This window comes from Lycium barbarum, chromosome 10, assembly GCF_019175385.1.
Source record: "Lycium barbarum isolate Lr01 chromosome 10, ASM1917538v2, whole genome shotgun sequence".
In the NCBI taxonomy this organism is placed as follows: Eukaryota; Viridiplantae; Streptophyta; class Magnoliopsida; order Solanales; family Solanaceae; genus Lycium; species Lycium barbarum.
Genome location: NC_083346.1, coordinates 118,773,325 through 118,798,650, shown reverse-complemented (window position 1 = coordinate 118,798,650; position 25,326 = coordinate 118,773,325). Strand labels below are relative to the sequence as shown.

The 25,326-nt window shown below is 37.4% G+C and overlaps 1 long non-coding RNA gene across 1 annotated transcript; it reads right to left on the bottom strand.

Moving 5' to 3' along the window:
* Positions 1 to 6,077: 6,077 nt before the first annotated feature.
* LOC132614949 (uncharacterized) lies at positions 6,078 to 8,854 on the bottom strand. The gene is made up of 2 exons (XR_009572514.1): positions 8,405 to 8,854; positions 6,078 to 6,340 (listed from the first exon to the last, which is right to left on the bottom strand). It is a non-coding gene; the product is annotated as an uncharacterized LOC132614949 (long non-coding RNA).
* Between the last annotated feature and the right edge of the window lie 16,472 nt (positions 8,855 to 25,326).

The following is a 25,326-nucleotide window of genomic DNA, read 5'->3' as shown; positions in this document are numbered from 1 at the left end:
TCTAATTAGCCACAAGCATGTATAGACAACCCATGATTCAGATTCTTATAACTGAGAGCAAATTTAACGTTTATTGATGATGTATTATTCCTATTCCTACTACAAATTTAGACATATTGATCTTGACATACAACCTTCCATAATTTCAATGGCATTCTGGTGTACTTTATTTTTACACAGTTCGCCAATTTGGCCGCTTGCAGACTAAAATTGTGTACTAATAACGTTCAAATACACTCCTCAAAGAGAAAGTGTACACGGTCGTATGCAATATATTTACCCAACTATGAGTCGGGGTCGATCCCACAGAGAACAATATGCTAGGCGATTAAGAAAGTAAGGAATTTTCACCAACTAAGCTAAAGCCAAATGATAAATGGTATTTTGGTTTTTTTGTTTGAGAAAATTATGACTAAAGCGAAAATATAAACTAACCTAGAAAGCGAGTAAAATGATCAATGGCCACAAGCATGGATAATAGGCGATTACACTCAAGTAACGATCCAACGTATTTTACGATTTTACAACTAAGAACGGGTTTATGTTGATAGATAATGATATCTAAAATCTCATTGAAAGTCTTCCAACCAAATCAATGAATTTCACTCTAAGCTTTTCCAAGCCTTAGAGTGTGGTATTAGGTACAATCAATTTAGCCTCAAGTAACTATCCTCTTCCGAGCTCAAGTTATTAGATGAGTTTAATGACCCAAATTCTTGTTAATTATTCTTTCCCAACCTAGATTTCCTCTTCCAAGCTCAATCTAAGTAAATGGGTGAGTCCTAGGGTTAGCTAATCCCTTTGGAAACATTCAAGAACGAGATTAATTAAATCAACAAAGACCCACTTCAATAGCAATAAGAATCATTCAATACATAAGCATAACAAGAGTTTCAAACCAAACTTTAATCAAGAATACTTTCATAAACGAGATTCAAGTTATGGAATAGAAAGATACACACTTAGATATACAATACAAAGCAAGGAATTGAAGAAATGAATTAAAGGTTTAAGAAATACTCAACCAAATCTTCAAATCTTCAACCCCAAAGTGTGGTGTAAAAACTAGTCTCCAAACTTGATGAAAAACTGCCAAAGATATGTATTACAAAACCCTAAAAGAGTATTTATATCATTCCAAAAACGGGAACAAAATCTGGACCATAATACCCTCTTGCACAACATGCTGCACCATGTGCTATTCGCATGTTCAACATGCTGCACCAAGTGCTAATCGCGGATGGTGCATGCACAAAGTGCTGCACCATGTGCTGCTCGTGGATGGTGCATGCACAAAGTGCTGCTCGCGGATGGTGCATGCACAAAGTGTTGCACCATGTGCTATTAGCATATGCTGCCAGAAATGTTGATTTGTTCTATTTTTGCTCTATTTTGGTCCGTTTTGCTCCGTTATGCTCTCCGGGCATCTTTTCCTACAAAATAACATAAAAACACAAAAAGTAACAACAAAAGTGCTTAAAGAGTCACAAAAGCTTAAGGAATTAGTATCGAATATCCCTTAATTTCACGGCTCATCACGTACTGTATATAATAATCAAATTTAGTCGACATATTGGGGTTTGTTTGGAGAAGTGATTTCAACTTTTGCAACTTTGTTTGTTTGCAATTTCGTCAAAAAAGAGGTAAATCTCTATTCATATTTTGAAGAAAAAAACATTAGCTTCTTCAAAAAAAAAAAAAAAACCACTAGAAAAAAAGATTCAAACAATTGTTCTCTAATAGAACAATATCATGTATAAGTACTTCACTAAGAAAGAATATAAATGTGCAGCTTAGTAAGTACTATAGTTCGTTTTATCAAAAGAGACTTAAGTAGACGATTTAAATATGCTAAACGGAGACCTGACAAGAGTTACATGGAATTTTTTGGAATCCCATGGGAACCAGGCTCCGTCAAAACCCAAATGATGAAATGGTGCCCTCAAGCCCAAAAACAGCTTACACAAAGATCTACTCAAAATTATTCCTATATTTATTTTATGGGAAATATGGAAGGCTAGATGTTCCTACAGATATGGGGAAAAAAAGTTTCAAAAGCCAAAATTGTTTACCAGATTTCCTACTATATAAAATGGATTGTATGAAAGACCAACTCTACTACTCAATGGACATGGATATGCAGGATCTCACCAAACAAGTTATGATCAGCTCACAAAAAATTAATTGCATCACAATGAAGTGGATCAGACCTCCGATGAGTTGGATAAAACTCAACACAGATGGCAGTCACAATGCAACTGATTATATTGGAGCAGGAGGAATAGTTAGAGATAACAATGGAAGAATGATCATGTCCTTGGCTAAATACATGTGAATGGGTAGCAGTAATTTTGCTGAAGCAAAGACTATAATCTATGGCTTACAATGGTGTATTTCACACAATTTTCAAAATATTGTACTGGAAAGTGATGCCCTTATCATTGTTATCATGATAAAGGGCAAAAGCAACACAATTTGGCAGGTTCAAGATTCAGAATATAATCGATCACACTTAGTTCAAAGTGTGTCCTTAAGGAAATTATTCTCCTCACAGTACTCGCGGTTGATGGAATATCCCCTCCCGGGATAGAACAATTATCTTACCAGAATAGTGGTACTCCAAATTCCGGTAGCGGCGAACCATTAAACGACAGTATATCACACATAAGAAAAAACTTTTAAGAAGAGTAGAAGAATAGAGAATATTAGAAAATTCGTAATAAATAATCTGAATATTAACTGGAATTTATATCCATTAATGCACTGGTTGGGAAAAGGTTTGCAGCTTTTCAGAAAGGTTTGCAACCTTTCAAAAAATATACGTTTTAAAAATAAAATGGAGGGAAATTTAAATTAATCGGGGAAGAAACGGGTCGCGGGTCAGACACGCGGAGGGTCACGATCTGGAAATAATTAATTAATTAAGTAAATCATAATTAATTAAATTAAAATTAAAACCAATATCAAAACCCAACAATTCCTACATGCACTAATCCTCCAAGTACATCAAGACAAAGCCCATGCTTGAATGATTCCATAGGACACACGACGGGTGGCGGGATAATACCTGGAATGCCTCTGCCTCCATCGCCACCTAGTTTGCCTCCACCACCAGGAGGCCCGTAGGGTGGATATCCACCAGCAGATGGACTTCTCCCGGAGGATTTGTTATTGGTGGAATAGTTCTGGGAGGGTTTGTAGTTGGTGGAATAATTTCAGAATGGTTTATTATAGGTAGAAGCATGCCAGGTGGCCTAGTGACAGGTGGCAGGATGCCGGTGGCTTGGTGACTGGAGAAGATATGCCAGACAGGCTAGTGATTGGAGGCATTACGATTAGAGGATTGACTATAGGTGGTAAAATGATATATGGTGGCTTGGTGATGGGAGGCGGAACGCCAGGTGTCCTCGTGAGTGGAAGCAAAACGCCAGGTGGCCGAGTGACTGGAGGTGGAAAAACAATAGGCGGCAAAACCCTAGGAGGTGCTCTGCCATGATTAGGTGGCAGTTTGGTGGTTGGTATACGTGGTAGCTAGTAATATGCTTCGCAACTATAAATATACTTAGCTCCTGCTTGGCTATAGATTTTGGGAACATATTTTAAAAATATTTTTTTAAATTTGTGTTTGGTTAGTTAACAGATTTTGAAAAAAAAAAACTTCTGGTTCAAACCTGTTTTTAGGCCAAGATTTATCTATTGGCCTTTCTAAATTTTTTAAATTTGGTCAGTGACTAATGTTTTAATCCCAAAAATTTTCACTGATTGTAATGTCAAATAACTAATTATTGAGTCTGCATATCCAAATTCGTCTCACATTTGCACAAATTGAAATGCAGAAAATAGTGCGATTCAATAAAAAAAAATCACAAATTGAGATTTATTCAACAAGAAAATTACAAAATTAGTAAGATAAGAGTACTGAAACCAAATTCAACAACAAACTTAAAACACATAGAAATATTTTGGGATTAACAAGTATTTTTTTTTTAAACCATCCACCCAGTTTTTCACTTCCCGTGGTGGTGGGGGGTTTGGCATGGACCCCTACCATGTTTATTTTGGACAAAAGAGACATTACAGGTGGGAGGGGGACTTAAAGCCAGTACCTCCATAACATATGAAAATTGATACACTGAAAAGATAAATCCTAAGGATCAACTAAATGCAATGATCAAGAATGGAAATTCAGGGATTGGGATTAACAAGTATGTTTGTTATGATGGGGCATTCTTGATCATTTTTAGAATTTATGGGTATAAGACATGCTTCATGTTTGTTATATATATATATTTTTTTTAAATGTCAAATATGTTTGGAAAACTATGGCCAAACACATTTTCAAAATTTGAAAAATTTCATCCAAATCAAATTTTTCAATTTTTTTGGGGAAATCTATGGCCAAACGCTAACTTAGCCATCAAGATTTGGGATAAACTAGTTAGGGGATTTATAACTTGCATTTACTAGGCAGGTCACACTTTGGTCCTCGATTAACTTAATTACTTACTAGTAAAGCACGGTCCTAAAAGAAAGCTTGTAACATTGCTTCTCAATTTGAGACAATTCTTTTTACCATTGATCTTGTCATCCCTTTCTAATATTAAGCATCTTTAATTTGCGATGATTTATCAACTCCTCTAAATTAAAATTGCATTTTCTGGATTCTGCCCTGCAAATCTAAGTCACGTTTTCACTAACAACACTATTACTATGATGCAAATTTTGGAGTAATGTTCTCATGAAAAAATCTTGAGATAAATGATGAGCTGTAATTAAACCTGTTAACCGGTTTGAACCGGACCAGACCGGTAACCGGTTAAAAAATCAGAACCAGCCACCGGTTCCGGTTTACTGGTTAAAAACCCGAAACCGGAACCGGTTCGGTTCAAACACATTTTGTATAGTATATATATATATATATATTATAGTATTTATTAATATATGGTAGGTATATTTGCATATGTTTTATAAGTTTCTAAGTAAAGTTTATATATTTACTAACTAACAAGCTAAAAGCAAGTCAGGAATACATCATATATATATATATATATATATATATATATATATATATATATATATATATATATATATATATATATATATATATATATATATTAATTTATATGCTTAAGTTATACTACGTATACCTAAAATATAGTAAGAATATACTTATGTTATATATATATGTGTGTGTGTGCGCGCGCGTGCGCGCGCTTAAGTATACTATATATACTTATAACTTATATATTATAACTTAAGTTATTTATAAGTTATTTTTTTTCTAAGTTTATAAATTCGTATATACGTATATATACATATCAAATAATATGTACAACAAGCTTAAAAATTAAAAGTGAAGAGCACAACTTCCAGTTTGATATATTAGAGTTGTGTTTGAGAATACTAATGATATGATAAACAGAGTGATATCTTTTATTAATCAGGAAAATCAAACTCCAAAGTGAGCACCAGACATTGGGTGGGAAAGAAAAGAAATTGTATGTGTGAGTTAAAGTTTTGTTCTAGCCTTTCTTACTTGTTAATGATGTTAACCTCTTCATTTTTTTTATGTCAAGCGAGATTCATACTCCCCTTACACTTAAAGGATTAAATAAAGGAAAATGTATCGAATGAAACACAGGGTATGAGTTAAACAAAAACGAACTATAAAAGGACATGTTAATACACTAAGTTGGCACTATGTGCTAGGTCGGGGAGGATCTAACTATGCTGAGTCTTATGTGCGCAGACTTACCTTATATTTTTGCAAGAAGTTGTTTCAACGTCTTGAAGCTATAACATCATAGTCACATAGAAAACATATTCCTATTACTTCATGATTTCCTTTCTTAGATCAAAACGAACCGTATGAAAAACACAACAACAAACAAATAGACAATAAAGAAAAACTAACTAATTATATACATTTTCACCTTAATTTTATCATTGATACATTTGAAAATTTTTGTCACGACCCGATTCGCGAGTCATGGTGGTTCTACACTATCCCTCTGAGTAGGCGAACCACATTACTGATAACCAGTTAAATAAGAGAAAAATTAAATAAGAATAAGTTATCAAGTCTTAAATACTTATCATAACTAGAAATTTCACAACAACCCCAAAAATCTGATCAAGGGTACAAGAGCACTAACATAGTACGGAATAGAAGTCTGAAAAATACCCGAAGGCTACATATTGTCTGTCGAACACAAAAACAGAAAGAAATAGAGGAGGTCCTTCAGGGGCCACGGATGACAAGTAGCTCACCCTGAATGACTGAAAGATGTCACCCTCGCGTATCATCCACGGGGTGTAGAACTGGAGCCTGGATCGTACTCTGCACTCAACAAAAGTGCAGCAAGAGTAGTATCAGTACAACACTTGTACCGGTAAGTATCATAGGCCGACAATGATTAGATAACGCATGAAGAAGTTGAAACCAATAAGTAGCATATAGAGCAAACAGGTATGGTCATTTATCATGTACGAGTAAAGTATAAAGGAATCATGAAATCAACCAAGACAGATATATCTCATCAAATGATCAGTCACATATTTGAGTGGATGAATGCAATGCAATGCAATAGTCACCTCTCCCACTTCACTCTCGTACACGCATGCTAAGGGCAGAGCCTCAAAGCCATGACCCATGGGGGACCCGCGAAGTCCATGTACCACTCGCGCTCTCCGGCAGAAATATCGGAAGCTTTCAATCACTCTCAATCTCCGACAAAGACCTCAGAGTCTCTTTGTCACTCTCAATCTCCGGCAAAAACCTCAGAGTCTGTTAATCACTTAACTCACCAACATCACAAGAATAATATGCAAGGCATGTCATGCATGATATCAATATCACTAACATACAAGTCATATTAATGTTACCATTCCTTTTCATATGATGAGGGAGCTAGTATGTGACAGAGATACAAACAGGTGATAATCATAGAAAATAACACATATGGCGACAAGCCCACATAACCGCTGACAGAGCCAATCTAATTGGAATCCACCTCCACTTCATGCCCGAAGGCCTATATTCTTTCCCCGTCACTTTCTACAACTACATACGATTCTCTAATCAGAGTCTAACTAAAGTAGACCGTAACCTACCTCAATGTCGAGCGGGTGCCACGAACAATCAAACTAATGTCTTCCCTTTGCGTAAAGCCTCTAAACGATCAAAATCTATAAAATTGCGGTCTACGTTAGAATACACATCTAAGGACACCCATATTGCTATATTTATATTCGAAACCCAAAAACGCACCCCAAAAAGTGGCCTTGGGCCCACAAGGGCAAGATAGGAATTTTATTTAAAAAATAATTTCGCCCATTATCTAAGGATCATATATTATTAAAATTGGTCAACTTCATCCATAGATAGACTATCCAATCATTAATTCTCATTTCTTAGGACTATGACTCGAAACCTTTAATTACTCCAATATCTTTAACTTCGGACAAAAATCTGACTTTTCACAATTCAAATGTCATGATTCTGAAGGTATTCATATAATTCACTACCAAAATATTCAATTACATATACCTTATGTATTAAAATTAAATTGCAATCATGATAATATAACGAAAGGAAATTCCTATAACTCTAGCCTAAGTTACAAAATTGAGACTTCAATTCCATAGCAAATTTGCAGAAATCATTTAACCATTAGTATTATCATGACAACCTAGTGATAGCCCCACATTAAATTGTCCTTTCTTTGACTAAAATCAAATCATGGCTGCCATCTTTCTACAACAAAAGATGAAATAAAAACAAGAAACTATTCATGGACAATAACTTCTCCCCCAAGTGGATGTCCTTATTTGACTAACAAAATAATTCCTCGCCTTTGTTTTACCTATACAAATACACGAACACAATCTAACTTTTCACAATTTAAATACCCTGGATTTGGAAATACACATATAATCCAATACACTTAATATTAAAAATACATAGACCATATATATAAGAATTGAAATTGAAACACGAAAAAACATAAAAAGAAGTTTTAGATTAGCAAATTACAATTTGTGCAGTGTCCTTGTAAAAGAAAGAAAAACGTATGAATCAATTCCTATGTAAATTTTCACACCTTTCTGCCAACTAGAAAAATATAGGAATTATCCATACACCCATTTATCATAACTTCTCAATGACTATCTCAAATAGAAGTTCAATTAATTAATCATCATTTGCCATAATGATCCACTAGTCTTGTCCCATTTCTCAAAATAGCCAAATGCCACTGTTCGTGCAACAGACCATAGGACTTGATTTCATTCTACCACAATAATATAATATAAATTAATGTGTAGGTATATAACTAACTACCCCATCTACTAAAACTTGAGAAATCAAAATATCCAAATACAGAGCTTTTAATTAAGCTCTTACCTGAAGCCTTCAATTGTTTGTTGTTGACGCCGTCCAGTCACTTTTGCTCTAATTTGTTTTTAATGTTATATTTTGGCATGTCAAACCCTACTTATATATATGGGAATGGGACAATAGGAAAGCATTGAAACAAATGTATACTGCAAGAACACATCCTAATTTGGAATAGAAATCTCACAATTCCTCTCGCCTATATCCTTCTCTTTTCTATCTTTTGCCTTCTTTCCGTGTAAACCAAAAAAAAAAAAACTTCCACTAACTATTTGTCTTTCACTCATTCCTGGCAACATCAACCTTCCACTTAATTCCTTAAATTGATTGAACCACTAACTTTGTATCCTAGTATTATACGGCTAACCACCAACAGAAGTGGAAAATAAATTACTAATTAAATGCATTTCCACCCAATACTAATACCATAATTAATGTTAAGGGACATGTTTCCTAGAAATTAATGAATCCAAAAATTACCTATCAATTATATAACCGTGCCCCTTTCCCTACAAGTTAAGAATACCATTTAAGGCTACGGAAAGGGTATTTTAACGAAAAAGAGTCCAAAGTGTTGAACGACCAAACGAGTCGTTACATCAGATACCAATCAAACAATCGCTCGTCCTCGAGCGACAAGGGAAAGATGGAGAAAAGGGTACCTGATCTGTCTAACAACTGAGGTTATCTACTTCGCATATCTCTCTCGGTCTCCCAAGTGGCCTCCTCAATCGGACGGTGCTTCCGCTGTACCTTGGCCAAAGCAATATCCTTGGACCTTAACTTTCTCACTTGCCTATCTAGGATTGCTATCGGCTCTTCCTCGAAGGATAGATTCTGATCTAATAGTACTGAATCCCACTGAATGATATAAGACCCGTCTGAATGGTACTTCTTTAGCATGGAAACATGAAATACCGGATGAACACCTGCCAAACCTGGTGACAAATCTAACTCATATGCCACCTCTCCAATACGACAAAGTGTCTCAAACGGGCCAATAAACCTGGGGATCAACTTACCCCTCTTCCCGAACCGCATCACACCCTTCATGGATGAAACCTTCAATAGGAACTGCTCACTAACCATGAACTCCATATAACGAACCTTCCGGTCAGCATACTCTTTCTGCCTATTCTGAGTCTCCAGAAGCTTTTCCTGAATAAGCTTGACCTTGTCCAAAGACTCCCTCAGCAAATCTGTACCCGAAGGTCGAGCCTCGAAAGCATCAAACCACCCAATAGGAGAACGACACCTCCTACCATATAAAGCCTCGAATGACGCCACATCAATACTGGAATGGTAGCTATTATTATACGCGAACTCTGCCAAGGGTAAGAATTTGTCCCAATGACCACCAAAATCAATAATACACGCCCTCAACATATCCTCAAGCACCTAAATAGTCCTCTCGGACTGAACATCTGTCTGCAGGTGGAACGCGGTGCTAAGATCTAACTGAGTTACCAATTATTTTTGCAAATTCCTCCAGAAATGGGAAGTAAAATGAATGCCTCTGTCAGAAATGATGGAAATAGGAACCCCGTGCAATCGCACTATCTCTCGGATGTAGATCCTAGCCAACTTCTCCGCGTTATAAGTAGTCTGAACCGGAATAAAGTGCGCGGACTTATTCAACCTATCCACGATAACCCAAATCAAATCAAACATACCCAGAGTCTTCGGAAGACCAACCACGAAATCCATGGCGATCCTTTCCCATTTCCACTCGGGAATGGGCATTCTCCGAAGCACACCACCTGGTCTCTGGTGCTCATACTTAACTTTCTGGCAATTTGAACACTGTGCAACAAACTTCACAATGTCTCTCTTCATTCTACCCAACCAATAGTGTTGCCTCAAGTCACGATACATCTTTGTTGCTCTCGGATGAATGGAGTATCTGGAACTATGAGCCTCCTTCAAGATTAACGGAATCAAATCACCAACTCTAGGAATGCAAATACGCCCCTTAATTATCAAAACACCCTCATCATTAAGAATATCCTCTTTGGATTCTCCACTTATCACTTTATCCCGAATCTTGCACAATTTCACATCCTCAAACTGCTGGGCCCTAATATGCTCTAAAAGAGACGACCTCGCCTCCACACAAGATAAAACCTTACCAGGTTCTGAAATATCGAGCCTCACCATACTATTAGCCAAACTATGCACCTCCATGTCTAAAGGACGCTCTCCCACAATTAAACGCGCCAAGCTGCCCATACTCACTGCCTTTCGTCTCAACGCATTAGCTTTTCCTGGATGATAAAGGATAGTAATATCATAATCCTTGAGAAAATCCATCCATCTACGCTACCGAGAATTTAGGTCCCGCTGATTAAACATATGCTGAAGGCTATGATGATCTGTGAATATCTCACAATGAACTCCATACAAGTAATGCCTCAAAATCTTCAAAGCGAAGACTACTGCGGCCGACTCCAAGTCATGAGTGGGGTAGTTCTTCTTGTGAACCTTCAACTGTATCGAAGCATAAGATATCACTTTACCTTCTTGCATCAACACACATCCCAAGCCAATGCGTGAAGCATCACAATAAACAGTAAAGTTCTTTCCCTTCACTGGTAAGGTCAAAATCGGGGCTGAAGTCAATAAAGCCTTAAGCTTTTGAAAGCTCTCCTCACACTCATTAGTCCACTGAAAAGGCACATTCTTCTGAGTTAACCTATTCAAATGGGAAGCAATAGATGAAAATCGCTTCACGAATCGGCGATAATAACTCGCAAGGCCTACGAACTCCGAATCTCAGTCACCGAAGTAGGTCTGGCCCAATCTCTAACCTCCTCAATATTCTTGGGATCAACTATAATCCCATATTTGGAAACAACATGTCCCAAAAATGCTACGGAACTGAGCTAGAACTCATACTTTGAAAACTTGGCATACAATTTTTTCTCTTTCAACAGGCCAAGCACGATCCTCAGATGCTTTTCATGATCTTCCTTACTCCGAGAGTACACCAGGATGTCATCAATAAACATGGTCATAAATGAATCCAATTAAGGCTTGAAGATCCCATTTATCAACTCCATGAAGGCTGTATGGGCATTAGTAAGCCCAAAAGACATCACCAAGAACTCATAATGACCATAACGGGTTCTGAAAGCGGTCTTCGGAATATCCTCCGCTTTAATATTCAACTGATGATAACCTGACCTTAAATCAATCTTAGAAAAGATCGAAGCACCCTGAAGGTGGTCAAATAAGTCACCAATGTGGGGTATTGGATACTTATTTCTGATTGTAACTTTGTTTAATTGCCGATAATCGATGCACATTCGCATGGTACCATCGTTATTCTTCACGAACAGAACGGGAGCACCCCAAGGGGAAATAATGGGTCTAATAAATCCTTTGCTCAACAAGTCTTGCAACTTATCCTTCAACTCTTTCAACTCTGCCGGAGCCATCCGATAGGGTGGAATAGAAATAGGTTGGGTGCCTGGCTCCAAGTTAATGCAAAAGTCAATATCTCGATCAGGCGGTATACCAGGCAAATTTATAGGGAAAACCTCTGAGAAGTCACGAACAACTGGAACTGACTCTAGGGAAGAAGTATCCACACTAGTATCCCGAATATGAGCCAAATATGCTAAACATCCTTTATCCACTAACTTCTTTGCCCGAAGAAATGATATGATCTTATTAGGTGATGGACTAGGAGTACCCTTCCACTCTAACCGCAGAATACCTGGCATGGCCAACGTGACTGTCTTGGTGTGACAATCTAAAATAGCATGATAGGGAGATAACCAGTCCATGCCCAAAATAATATCAAAGTCCACCATATCCAAAATAACCAAGTCTACCCAAGTATCATACCCTATAAATATGACCACACAAGACCTATAGACCCGATATACTATCACAGAATCTCCGAAAGGAGTAGAGACGCGAATAGGTACATCAAGCATATCACAAAGCATATCTAGAACCGTAGAGAAATAAGTAGAACCCGGATCAAATAAAAACAGAAGCTAGTCGGTGACAAACCGAAATAATACCTGTGATAACCGCATCAGAGGCCTCAGCCTCTGGTCTACTCAAAAAATCATAGAAATGGGCACGTCCACCCTCGGATTGTGTGCCTTCACGACTACTATGGCTTTCCTGAGATCCTCTTCTCACTGACTGAGTGCTGCCCCTACCCGACTGATGACCACCTTTACTAGGTTGATGGCCACCCCTGCCAGACTGTGAACCTCCTCTACCAGAATATCCTCCTCTTCTAGTTGGCGGTGCTCGAGGTCTAAATGTCTGAACTCTAGAACCCTGCCTGGATCTAGGACACTCTCTCTCGTAATGTCCTATACCACCACACTCAAAACATGCTCCTATGGCTATAGGCTGCTGAACTATCATAGAAGAACCAGAATACCCTCCGCGGTCTGAAGGTCGAGAGTAAGAACCTCGGGAAGTCTGCTCAGAACCGTGCCCACTATAACCTGAAGAACTACCTGCTAAAGCCTGTAGTGATGACTGGATGGGGTGGCTGTAGGGATGATGATGAACCTTGTCATGGTGTTCCCCACCTCTAATAGGACCTCTAGAACTGTCAACTCTACGAGGTTTCTTGTCGCCACCCCCACTATGTGCCCGACCCATATCTGACTCAACCCTCTTGAAATGCTCTCCTACTGACTGAAATGAGGCCCCAGAGGCCTCCAACTGTAAGGTAGCCAGCTGAAACGGAAGGTCCAATCCCTTCACAAATCTCCTCACTCTCTCAGCCTCTGTGGGAAGTAATGTCGTCGCATAACTGGACAAAGTGAGAAATCTGGTCTCATACTCCGCAACTGAACTACCCCGCGGTTCCAATGTCGAAAACTCATCCTTTATGTTGTCTCTCAGAGTACGAGGGACATACTTCTACAGGAAGACCTGGTAGAACTGGGTCCAGGTCAAAGGTGGCGATCCAACTGGTCGAAACTCCATGTACGATCTCCACCATTGTTTAGCATTTCTAACTAACTGGAAAGAAACATAATCGACCCTGTGAGACTCCACTACACCCAACTTATGAAGCACCTCATGGCAGTTAACAATAAACTCATACGCATCCTCCTCGGGAGTACCATAGAACCAAGGAGGAGATATTTTGGTAAATCCCTCGAATAATTTTCGCTCCTCACTCGTCAAAATTGGACCATCCATAGGCCTTAGAGTGAAATCAGGTGCTGGAGTAGCATTAATACGGGGGGCCACTGCTGCTGCCGGCAATACCCTCGATGTTTGAAACCTGAGAGCAAGCGTAGCATCGGGAGTATGACCTGCCACTTTAGTCTGCGAGCCATCTGGAGCAACTAGAATAATACCCGCCTAAGCCAAACTGTCAAAGTACCCCAACACTCGAAACACAGCCTCCTGAAAATCAAGAGTAGCAGTAACCCCAGGCTGTGTCTCAGCAGCCCTAATCTCCTCCTCCGGAATGTCGTCGAGCTCCGGAGTCAACTCTGTTACACCTCAGAAAATTTTTCGTTTATACACAGTGAATTGACTGACGAAGGGCATGATTCATACGATGTTTGATAAGTAATAAATAATGTTTAGTGATTCTAAATGATATTTCAAAGACATTTGAGGTAGGAGACGAAAGTTGTTAAGGAAAGCAAGGTATATGTTGTGTGTCGGGCAAGAATTACGAGTATCAAATTAATGATGGCTTATTGACATTTTGGAGAAGATTTATAATGTCCCTTATATTGGTAATGAAGTGCTAATTAAGTTTTGAGAAGGATCCATAAGCCAAATATGGGCATAAGCCATCCCAAAAGGGCGATTTAAGGAAACATTTTCGGATGATCTGATTTGGAGGGGACAAAACGTTATTATAAATTTGGAATTTGGGAAAAACACCACAGGATGAAAGTTGTATATAATTGAAATATCTTTCCAACCATAGGTATTGGGCCCCCAAATTATATCGGGATCAAAGGTTATAGCCATTTTACGACAGACAGTTCGAGGCGAAATATCACATTCTGGCGCACATTGCGGCGCGACATGCGGCTCCGCAGTTCAACCGCAAAGTGTGCCAGTGAGATTTGGTTAGATAGCAAGATTTGCGACCCAAGATGCGTTTCGTATGGCATGATTTGCATTTCGTAAAGCGTGCCACATGTTCTGGACCACTTTAAATATGCCCAACTCGTCCAAAATCATATTTTTTCTTCATTTTTGACATAGAAACCTCTAGAACCCTCTCTAACATTCATCCACAATCAATAACACCAAATCCATGAACTCAAGTGTATGAAACCTAGCCAAAGTTCATCTAATTCAAGATAACCCAAGGGAAGTGCAGTAGGGTTTTTGGTGCTAAAGAAGTAACTCCATTCAAGACTTGTTCATCCATCATCTAAGGTAAGTTTTATGACTTTCTCATGATGATTGAAGTATTTATACATTGAAACACTTGGATTATAGAAGAGTGTAGTAAATGGGTTATAAAATGTGAATAGTGCCATAGTTGAATGATAGTTGGATTGAATCATGAATGTTGATGAGTTGGGAATATAATTATGTTATAAATGACGTGTAGACCATGAAATAGGTGTGATGTATGAGAAAATGTGATGATGAGCTAAAACCCATAAATGTGGAGAGATTGGAGAAAAATGGTGGAATGTGGTAAATGTAAATAAATGACGATTGTTGATACGATGTTATGAGTGTTGTTATGAATGTTTGGTAGTTGAAATGAATCATGGGAAAAGTAGTAGAAACAAAGGAAACATTGCCCAATTTTCCCTAGAAATAGTAGAACGTTCTTCTTGTCGATTGACTAACGATGGTACGAATTATCTCTTGAAGGTAGAGACGTGACATCAAAGAATCAAGCGAACGATAGCATAGTTAATGACAAAGGTATGTTAAGGCTCACTCCTTTCTTCAAAGGCATGATTCCCAGGTTACGACTTCATAAATGCTTCCATAACTTCCTTGTTTTCAAAAGTTAGAAGTTTATGATTCCAAGGCATGATTCCTTTCTTGATAACCCATAAATGTTTCCAAATGCCTGCATCGTTCAAAAACAAAGGTTTACGATTTTGTAAGCTCTTATGACGAAAATGATGGACATATTTTTATCATGATTACAACGATGACAAAGATAAGAATATTTTTATATGATGAGAACGATTTCATGTTTAAATGTTCCAAGTTATGATTTTAATGATGATATAAGAATGTTGAGCTATTTTTTGATTTCTCAATTTTATTCACGGATGATGACTATTTTTAAAGATTCCAAAGTATATGAATTGACGCCTTATGAGATTTATGACTTTATTCTATATTCTCCTAATTCCATCCTTCATTGACAGTCTCACCTTATAATAGTTGTTCTTTCAAGGTTAGGCAAAGTTATGACAATTATTCCATAATATAATCGGAGGTTACCGACCTTACGTCACTCCAATAGAAACATAGCATTCCTTGGTCTCTCATGCATGCTGCGTATATTATATATGTCTATGATATGTATATGTACATAGGGGACATGGGGAAAGGTGAGGCGTTATAGACGCATAGCCACCTGATCAGCTGGTATCTTATGATATCATCACGGACGCGGGATGCCCGGATGCAAGATATATGGGTGATGGATCGGGTCGTACGTTTCTCGGAACTAACATACTATATTATATATGGATCGGGTCGTATGTTCAGCGGAAATATATTAAAATATGATGACATATGGATTGGGTCGTTCGCTCCACGGCAATATATTTATATATGATGATACATGGATCGGGATTCACGTTCCGCAGCAATATATGATATGATGATGGATATGACGTAAGTCAGCATGTGCTATTTCTTCTATACGTGACAGTCATATACATTTGCTCCTTATTGATGTTTCTCATTGACGTATTTTCATGGTTATGCCTTACATACTCAGTACAATATTCGTACTGACATCCATTTTCTTTGGACGTTGTGTTCATGCCCACAGGTAGACAGAGAGACGACGCACACCTATAGGAGATATCAGCAGATTTTCTGGGCACTCCATTATTCCGGAGGTGATAATCGGGTTTATACTTTTGTGTATATATATGTATATGTATTTTGTGCATGACGGGGTCTTGTCCCGTCCTTATGTCTAGCGCTCCAGTAGAGGCTCGTAGATATGCAGTGTGGGTTATGTGGTCTCCCGAGGTTGCCATTATGTAGATATATATATATATATATATATATATATATATATACGTTCATATTATTTTGATATCCTAAAGGCTTATGTTTATAAAAGTATATATGTTTCAAATGAAAGATTATTTCTTTATGAATTGAATATAAATTGATTAAAAGAGCATTAAATTAGTAGGATAAGTCATAGAACGAGCGGTGCTCGGTAGTTAGCCTCGGGTACCCGTCGCGGCCCTTAGCTGGGTCATGATAAACTCTATGTCATGGTCCTGAGCAGGTGTTGGTGCTTGGTTCCTATCTGGATTAGCTACATGGCCTCTGCCCCTGCCACGTCCCCTACATCGCCTACGGATAGCTAGTCGGGCAACGAGTATGGATACGGGTGCAGGTGCAGGTGCAGGCTCCTGGCCTCCAGTAGCGGTCGATCGCGTCCTCACCATCTGTGAGCAAACATAGAAATGAGGTTAAGATACCAATCTGAACAATCTCGCACGAAAAGAATGAACCAGATACCATTCGGATTGAACTAGCATGAAACGAGAAAAAGAAGTAGAGTGTTTTCTAAATGTCCTATAGCCTCTCGAGAATGGGTACGGACGTCTACGTACCAATCCGTAAGACTCTACTAGACATTGCTCTTGTACTCATTAGACGAATTAACCTAGAAGCTCTGATACCAACTTTATCATGACCCGATTCGCGAGTCGTGGTGGCACCTACACTATCCCTCCGAGTAGGCGAACCACATTACTGATAATCAGTTAAATAAGCGAAAAATAAAATAAGAACAAGTTATCAAGTCTTAAATACTTATCATAACTATAAATTTCACGACAACCCCAAAAATCTGGTCAAGGGTACAATAGCACTAACATAGTACGGAATAGAAGTCTGAAAATACCCAAAGGCTACATATTGTCTGTTGAACACAAAAACATAAAGAAATAGAGGAGGTCCTTCAGGGGCCACGGATGACAAGTAGCTCACCCTGAATGACTGAAAGATGTCACCCTCGCGTATCAGCCACGGGGTGTAGAACTGGAGCCTGGATCTTACTCTGCACTTAACAAAAGTGCAGCAAGAGTAGTATCAGTACAACACTTGTACTGGTAAGCATCATAGGACGACAATGAATAGATAACGCATGAAAAAGTTGAAACCAACAAGTAGTATATAGAGCAAACAGGTATGATCATGTATCATATACGAGTAAAGTATAAAGGAATCATGAAATCAACCAAGACAGATATAGCTCACCAAATGATCAGTCACATATTTGAGTGGATGAATGCAATGCAATGCAATAGTCACCTCCCCCACTTTACTCTCGTTCATACATTCTAAAGGTAGAGCGTCAAAGCCATGACCCATATGGGACCCGCGAAGTCCATGTACCACTCGTGCTCTCCAGCAGAAACCTCGGAGGCTTTCAATCACTCTCAATCTCCGGCAAAGACCTCAGAGTCTCTCTGTCACTCTCAATCTCCGGCAAAAACCTCGGAGTCTCTCAATCACTTAACTCACCATCATCACAAGAATAATATGAAAGGCATGTCATGCATGATATCAATATCACTAATATACGATCAATAAATACAGGTCATATTAATGTTACCATTCCTTTTCATATGATGAGTGAGCTAGTATGTGACAGAGATACAAACAGGTGATAATCACAGAAAATAACACATATGGTGACAAGCCCACATAACCACTGACAGAGCCAACCTAATTGGAATCCACCTCCACTTCATGCCCGAAGTCCTATATGCTATCCCCGTCACTTTCTACAACTACATATGATTCTCTAATCAGAGTCTAACTAAAGTAGACCGTAACCTACTTCAATGCCGAGCTGGTGCCACGAACAATCAAACTAATGCCTTCCCTTTGCGTAAAGCCTCTAAACGATCAAAATCTATAAAATATGCGGTCTATGGTAGAATACGCATCTAAGTACACCCATATTGCTATATTTATATTCGAAACCCAAAAATGTACCCCCAAAAAGTGGCCTTGGGCCCACAAGGGCAAGATTGGAATTTTATTTGAAAAATAATTTCGTACATTATCTAAGGATCATATATTATTAAAATTGGTCAACTTCATCCATAGATAGACTATCCAATCATTAATTCTCCTTTCTTAGGACTAGGTCTCGAAACCTTTAATTACTCCAATATCTTTAACTTCGGACAAAAATCTGACTTTTCACAATTCAAATGCCATGATTCTGAAGGTATTCATATTATTCAATACCAAAATATTCAATTACATACACCTTATGTATTAAAATTAAAGTGGAATCATGATAATATGAGGAAAGGAAATTCCTATAACTACAGCCTAAGCTACAAAATTGAGACTTCAATTCCATAGCAAATTTGGAGAGATCATTTAACCATTAGTATTATCATGACAACGTAGTGATAGCCCCATTAATATTACCTAGTGATAGCCCCACATTGAATTGTCCTTTCTTTGACTAAAATCAAATCATGGCTGCCATCTTTCTACAACAAAAGATGAAATAAAAACAAGAAACTATTCATGGACAATAACTTTTCCCCCACGTGGATGTTCTTATTTGACTAAAAAATAATTCCTCACCTTTGTTTTACCTATACAAATACACAAACACAATCTAACTTTCCACAATTTAAATACCCTGGATTTGGAAATACACATATAATCCAATACACTTAATATTAAAAATACATAGACCCTATATATAAGAATTGAAATTGAAACACGAAAACATAAAAAGAAGTTTTAGATTAGCAAATTACAATTTGTGCAGTGTCCTTGTAAAAGAAAGAAAAATGTATGAATCAATTCCTATGCAAATTTTCAAACCTTTATGCCAACTAGAAAAATATAGGAATTAGCCATACACCCATTTATCATAACTGCTCAATGACTAGCTCAAATAGAAGTTCAATTATTTAATCATCATTTGCCATAATGATCCACTAGTCTTGTCACTTTCTCAAAATAACCAAATGCCACTGTTCGTGCAACAGACCATAGGAATTGATTTCATTCTACCACAATAATATAATATAAATTAATGTGTAGGTATATAACCAACTACCCCATCTACTGAAACTTGAGAAATCAAAATATCCAAATACAAAGCTTTTAATTAAGCTCTTACCTGAAACCTTCAATTGTTTGTTGTTGACGCCGTCCATTCACTTTTGCTCTAATTTGTTTTAATGCTATATTTTGGCATGTAGAACCCTACTTATATATATATGGGAATGGGACAATAGGCAAGCACTGAAACAAATGTATACTGCAAGAACACATCCTAATTTGGAATAGAAATCTCACAATTTCTCTCGCTTGTTTCCTTCTCTTTTCTATCTTTTGCCTTCTTTCCGTGTAAACCAAAAAAAAACCTTCCACTAACTATTTGTTTTTCACTCATTCCTAGAAACATCAACCTTCCACTTAATTCCTTAAATTGATTGAACCACTAACTTTGTATCCTAGTATTATACGGCTAACCACCAACAGAAGTGGAAAATAAATTACTAATTAAATGCATTTCCACCCAATACTAATACCATAATTAATGTTAAGGGACATGTTTCCTAGAAATTAATGAATCCAAAAATTACCCATCAATTATATAACCGTGCCCCTTTCCCTTCAAGTTAAGAATACCATTTAAGGCTACAGAAAGGGTATTTTAACGAGAAAGAGTCCAAAGTACTGAACGACCAAACGGGTCGTTACATTTTTGAATTTGAAGTTGGAGATAGAGTTGTGTTTGTAAATGATAACGTGGGGAATGCTATAGTATATGATAACGTCCAAATACACTCCTCAAAGAGAAAGTGTACACGGTCGTATGCAATATATTTACCCAACTATGAGTCGGGGTCGATCCCACAGGGAACAATATGCTAGGCGATTAAGAAAGTAAGGAATTTTCACTTTCACCAACTACGCTAACGCCAAACGATAGATAATATTTTGGTTTTTGTTTAAGAAAATTATAACTAATGCGGAAATGTAAACTAACCTAGAAAGCGAGTAAAATGATCAATGGCCACAAGCATGGATAATAGGAGATTACACTCAAGTAACGATCCAACGTATTTTACGATTTTACAACTAAGAGCAGGTTTGTGTTGATAGATAATGATATCTAAAATCTCATTGAAAGACTTCCAACAAAATCAATGAATTTCACTCTAAGATTTTCCAAGCCTTAGAGTGTGATATTATCAATTCAACCTCAAGTAACTATCCTCTTCCGAGCTCAAGTTATTAGATGAGTTTAATGACCCAAATTCTTGTTAATTAATCTTTCCCAACCTAGATTTCCTCTTCCAAGCTCAATCTAAGTAAATGGGTGAGTCCTAGGGTTAGCTAATCCCTTTGGAAACATTCAAGAACGAGATTAATTAAATCAACAAAGACCCACTTCAATAGCAATAAGAATCATTCAATACATAAGCAAAACAAGAGTTTCAATCCAAACTTTAATCAAGAATATATTCATACACAAGATTCAAGTATAGAAATGAAATACTACACACTAAAATATTCAATACAAAATAAGGAATTGAAGAAAGGTTTAAGAATTATCTCATTAAAGTGCTCCAATCTTCTCCTCCAATGGTGTAGGTGAAAACCCTAGCCTTCAAAACTTGCAAAATGACCAAAGATGATAATGTTTTGCCTCTTATGTTCCTTTTATAGTCCCACAATTTCCCTAATCAAAATTAGAACAAAATAGCCACTGATTTTCGGAATTGCAAATCTGTCCCAATTTTGCAAAACTGTCCACTTTTGACAGTTTTGCAAAACTGTCCCATTTGGCCTCTTTTTGACTTTATTTTCACTTTGTTTCTTTTGATCACTTCTAAATCATATAAAATCAACTTATCTGACTCGCAGGTCACGCTTCTTCTATATTCGTATGTTTTGCTCTATTTTGGTCCATTTTAGTCCATTTTGCTCCGTTATGCTCTCCGGGCATCTTTTCCTACAAAACAACATAAAACACACAAAAAGTAACAACAAAAGTGCTTAAAGAGTCACAAAAAGTTAAGGAATTAGCATCGAATATCGCGTAATTTCACGACTCATCAACACCCCCAACTTAAAGTCTTTGCTTGTCCTCAAGCAAATCAAAACAAAAATCTCAATGAGGAACCACTTTAAGCACAAAAACATGACTTTGGTCGGTACCAACAATTAGGCTACAAGCATATGAAGCTTCAACCAAATAACTGCCTCATTTCAAAATACAATTTCAAGAATGCAATAGAGATTTAAAACTATCAAGCAACAACACTCAAGTCTCAATAAGTGACTCAAAACCACTAGTTTACTAGATATGCTCAATTGACTCAACTTGGAATTTTGAACATCACCACTCTATCGTAATCCATATGCCCTCACAAGAAAGAAAGTCCCAAAATCACTATATTCACAACAATAACGCAAGGGACAAATACACAAAAGTCACTCACACTCAATAAAGAAGTTCTAGTGCTAACAAATATCACACCATAAGCTTACCTTATTTTCATTCATCACTAACTGAAGAACATTCAGTTGGAGATCACATAGGGACTTTTTAAGCTCGTAATGTAGGCTTAGGGAAGGGTAGGATAAGTATGTGGGATACAAGTGACTACGCCCTCCTTGAACACTACACGTACCTTTTGTCCACTTTCCTCTTCATTTCAAAACATCACTCCTTCCTTTGCATCCTAGTTTTCCCAATTATTCAATTTATTATTATTATTTATTTATTTATTTTGCACAAAAAGTTTGCAACCTTTTTGTATTTTTCAAATTTTATTCCTTTCTTTTGACTTTTCCACAACACCAACCTTCACCACTCTCAACCAACACTAACACCCCCAACTTAGGCTTTTGGCCTCAAATTCACAATTTCATGTTCAAGGAGGGAAACGTTCAAAAGAGAGACTTTTCATCAAAAAAGGTAAAAACTTGTAATGTGGCAATCAAAGAAAAGGTCATAAGCTCAAATGGGGTCACTAGTGATATTATTTATGCAATGGTAGGCTAGAGGCTAAAGAGGTTTTTTCAAAAATTACAAAGATAGCCCAAGGTCATCTCTCGAACCAACATAATCAAAATTAGCATTGAACGACTAACCGGACAAGTTCTAGATGATAAATGTAAACACAAGAATTATTCAACAAACACTCACACACATGGCATATGAACTAGTCAAGATGGATCAATTTCACTTCCCAAGCAAGAACAACTAGTAGGTAAAGAGTCACCAAATGAGCCACAAAGTTGTCACAAAGATCATTCTTTCCTATGCACCTTGCTTTTTAACATTCACAAAACAATTTGGAGGATTATTCGCATTTCAATTTCACATGCAAGAGACTAACTCTATTAGTACCAAACAAGCCAAGAGTTTTCATATTTTTCCTCAAAGAAAATAAAATAATAAGAGTGACTAATCCACAACATGTCAAAAGAACAAAATTTTCAAAAACTTTGAGCAAGTTTCAAAATATAATGCGCTACCACGTGTCACCCCCAACTATAAACATTGCAGTGTCCTCGCTGCACATAATCAAAACAAAACATAAAAATAGAAAAGGAAAAAAAATTATTTTTTACTCGCTGTCACCACATGCGACGTGACATGCGATTCGCATGTATGACATGCGAGTCGCATGTGATGTCACCCGTATTATTTTTTTTAACTCTCTGTCACCACATGCGACGCGACATACGATTCACATGTATCACATGCGAATCGCATGTTATGACACCAGAAAATATTTTTTTACAGCTTTTGCTGATTTTGGGGGCTGTCCGGGTATCCAATATGCTTAAAACTACTCCAAAAAATCTGAAACTTTGCAGATTAGTCCAAAACCATAAACTAAACTATTCTAAAAAATAAAATTTCAAAAATGATTTAAAATTTTTAAAACGATGGGTTGCCTCCCACCAAGCGCTTAAGTTAATGTCGCGGCACGACGGTTACCTTTACCAATTTTCCCTCCACTTGGAGGATATGAATTTGCGCCCCAACTTTGAATCAAGATTCCGGTGATGCTCGTGAGGCGGTGGTAGGAAGTCAAAGAGGCCAACTCTCAGGTGTCGCATTTTGCACTTCTTGGCCCGTAAGTTAGGCATGCCATTTTGTCTTCTTGGCATAGCAAACTTCAAAATGAAAACGCTTTGATCTTCATCTCCAAAATTCTCCATAGGCTCGGTTAGTTCAATTTCCATTTCACTAACCAATCATAATGTTGAAAAATAGTTGGAATGCGGTCCAACGCGCTCAAATTTCAAATTTGCATAAATTTTGACTTCCTCACCCAAAAATGAACTAGAGTCTTCAAAAACCATTTTATGAACTTTTTTATGCAACTCTAGTATCATTTCTTCAATCTTGGCATCTTGCATTATTTTTGGATTGGTCGGTTGGCAATTCACCATTAGCTCATCAAAATCAATCTTGACCTCTTCTTCATTGGAAACCAACTCAAAACTACAATCCATGGCCCTTTGATATTGAGCATCACATGCCTCAATCTTTGCATTCAATTCGGCCTCCTATTTTTGTATAGTAACTTCAAGTAGCTCCACTTGTTGACTTTGTTCAACATGTATTTTTAGAAATTCTTCCATCATCTATGAAATGCCTTCACGGTGATTTTCATAGGCTTCAAGTTGTTGAGCTTGATTCATTAGCCAATCTTGGCTCAAAATTTTCATTTTGTCAAGGCTTTCTTCAAGTTGAGGGTCATTCAAAGCTTGTACAAATCCACCCTTGGAGACATTCATGTTTTGGCCCCTTTCTTGTCTACTTTCAACACCCTCAAGTTGTTGAGCATTATGAGTATGAACCAATGATTTCATTTGATCCTCCAAGGTGTGAATAGATTTGTCATTGCAATTAATTTTTTGCCTCAAGTCATCAAGTGGTTGCCTCAAGTCCTTAACCGCTAAGTCCTGTTTTTCAACCTTTTCAAGGATGGTCTCCAACATGAGCATTATCCTCTCATTTTGGGCATTTGAGGCTTCTTCCATTTCCATATCCCTACTATCATCAAAATCAAAACTAGAATAGTCATAGTGGGGGTTCGGGGAAGGGAAGGACAAATAAGCACAATTATCCCAATGACCATTTTGACCACCACACCTATCACAAATACTCCACTCATAGGTTTGGGATTGTGCGCACAATCCGCCCCCGGGAGAATTCAAATAATTTTGCCATGAGTGTGGTCCTCTACAATAAAGACAAGGGTCATCAAATTATGAACAACTACCATCCGACCAATTTTCATTATATGATGCCATTATTTTTTTTTTAATTTATTTTAGCAAAAGCAAAAACTAGGCAGTTTTGCAAAAAAAAAAAAGGACAGTTTTGCAAAAACTGGTCAGTTTTTTTTTTACTGGCATGACATGCGACCCTACATGCGATTCACATGTGATGTCACCCAATTTTCATGGAATGATGCCATATTTTTTTTATATATATAAGAATCAAATAAAACAATGAAACAACAACACAAATATTCACAAGTTTGGACCAAAGCAAGCAAGCTTAAATCCCAAACTAACCTAAATACGCCAAATTGTTCCCCGGAAACGGCGTCATTTTTGATAACGTCCAAATACACTTCTCAAAGAGAAAGTGTACACGGTCGTATGCAATATATTTACCCAACTATGAGTCGGGGTCGATCCCACAGGGAACAATGTGCGAGGCGATT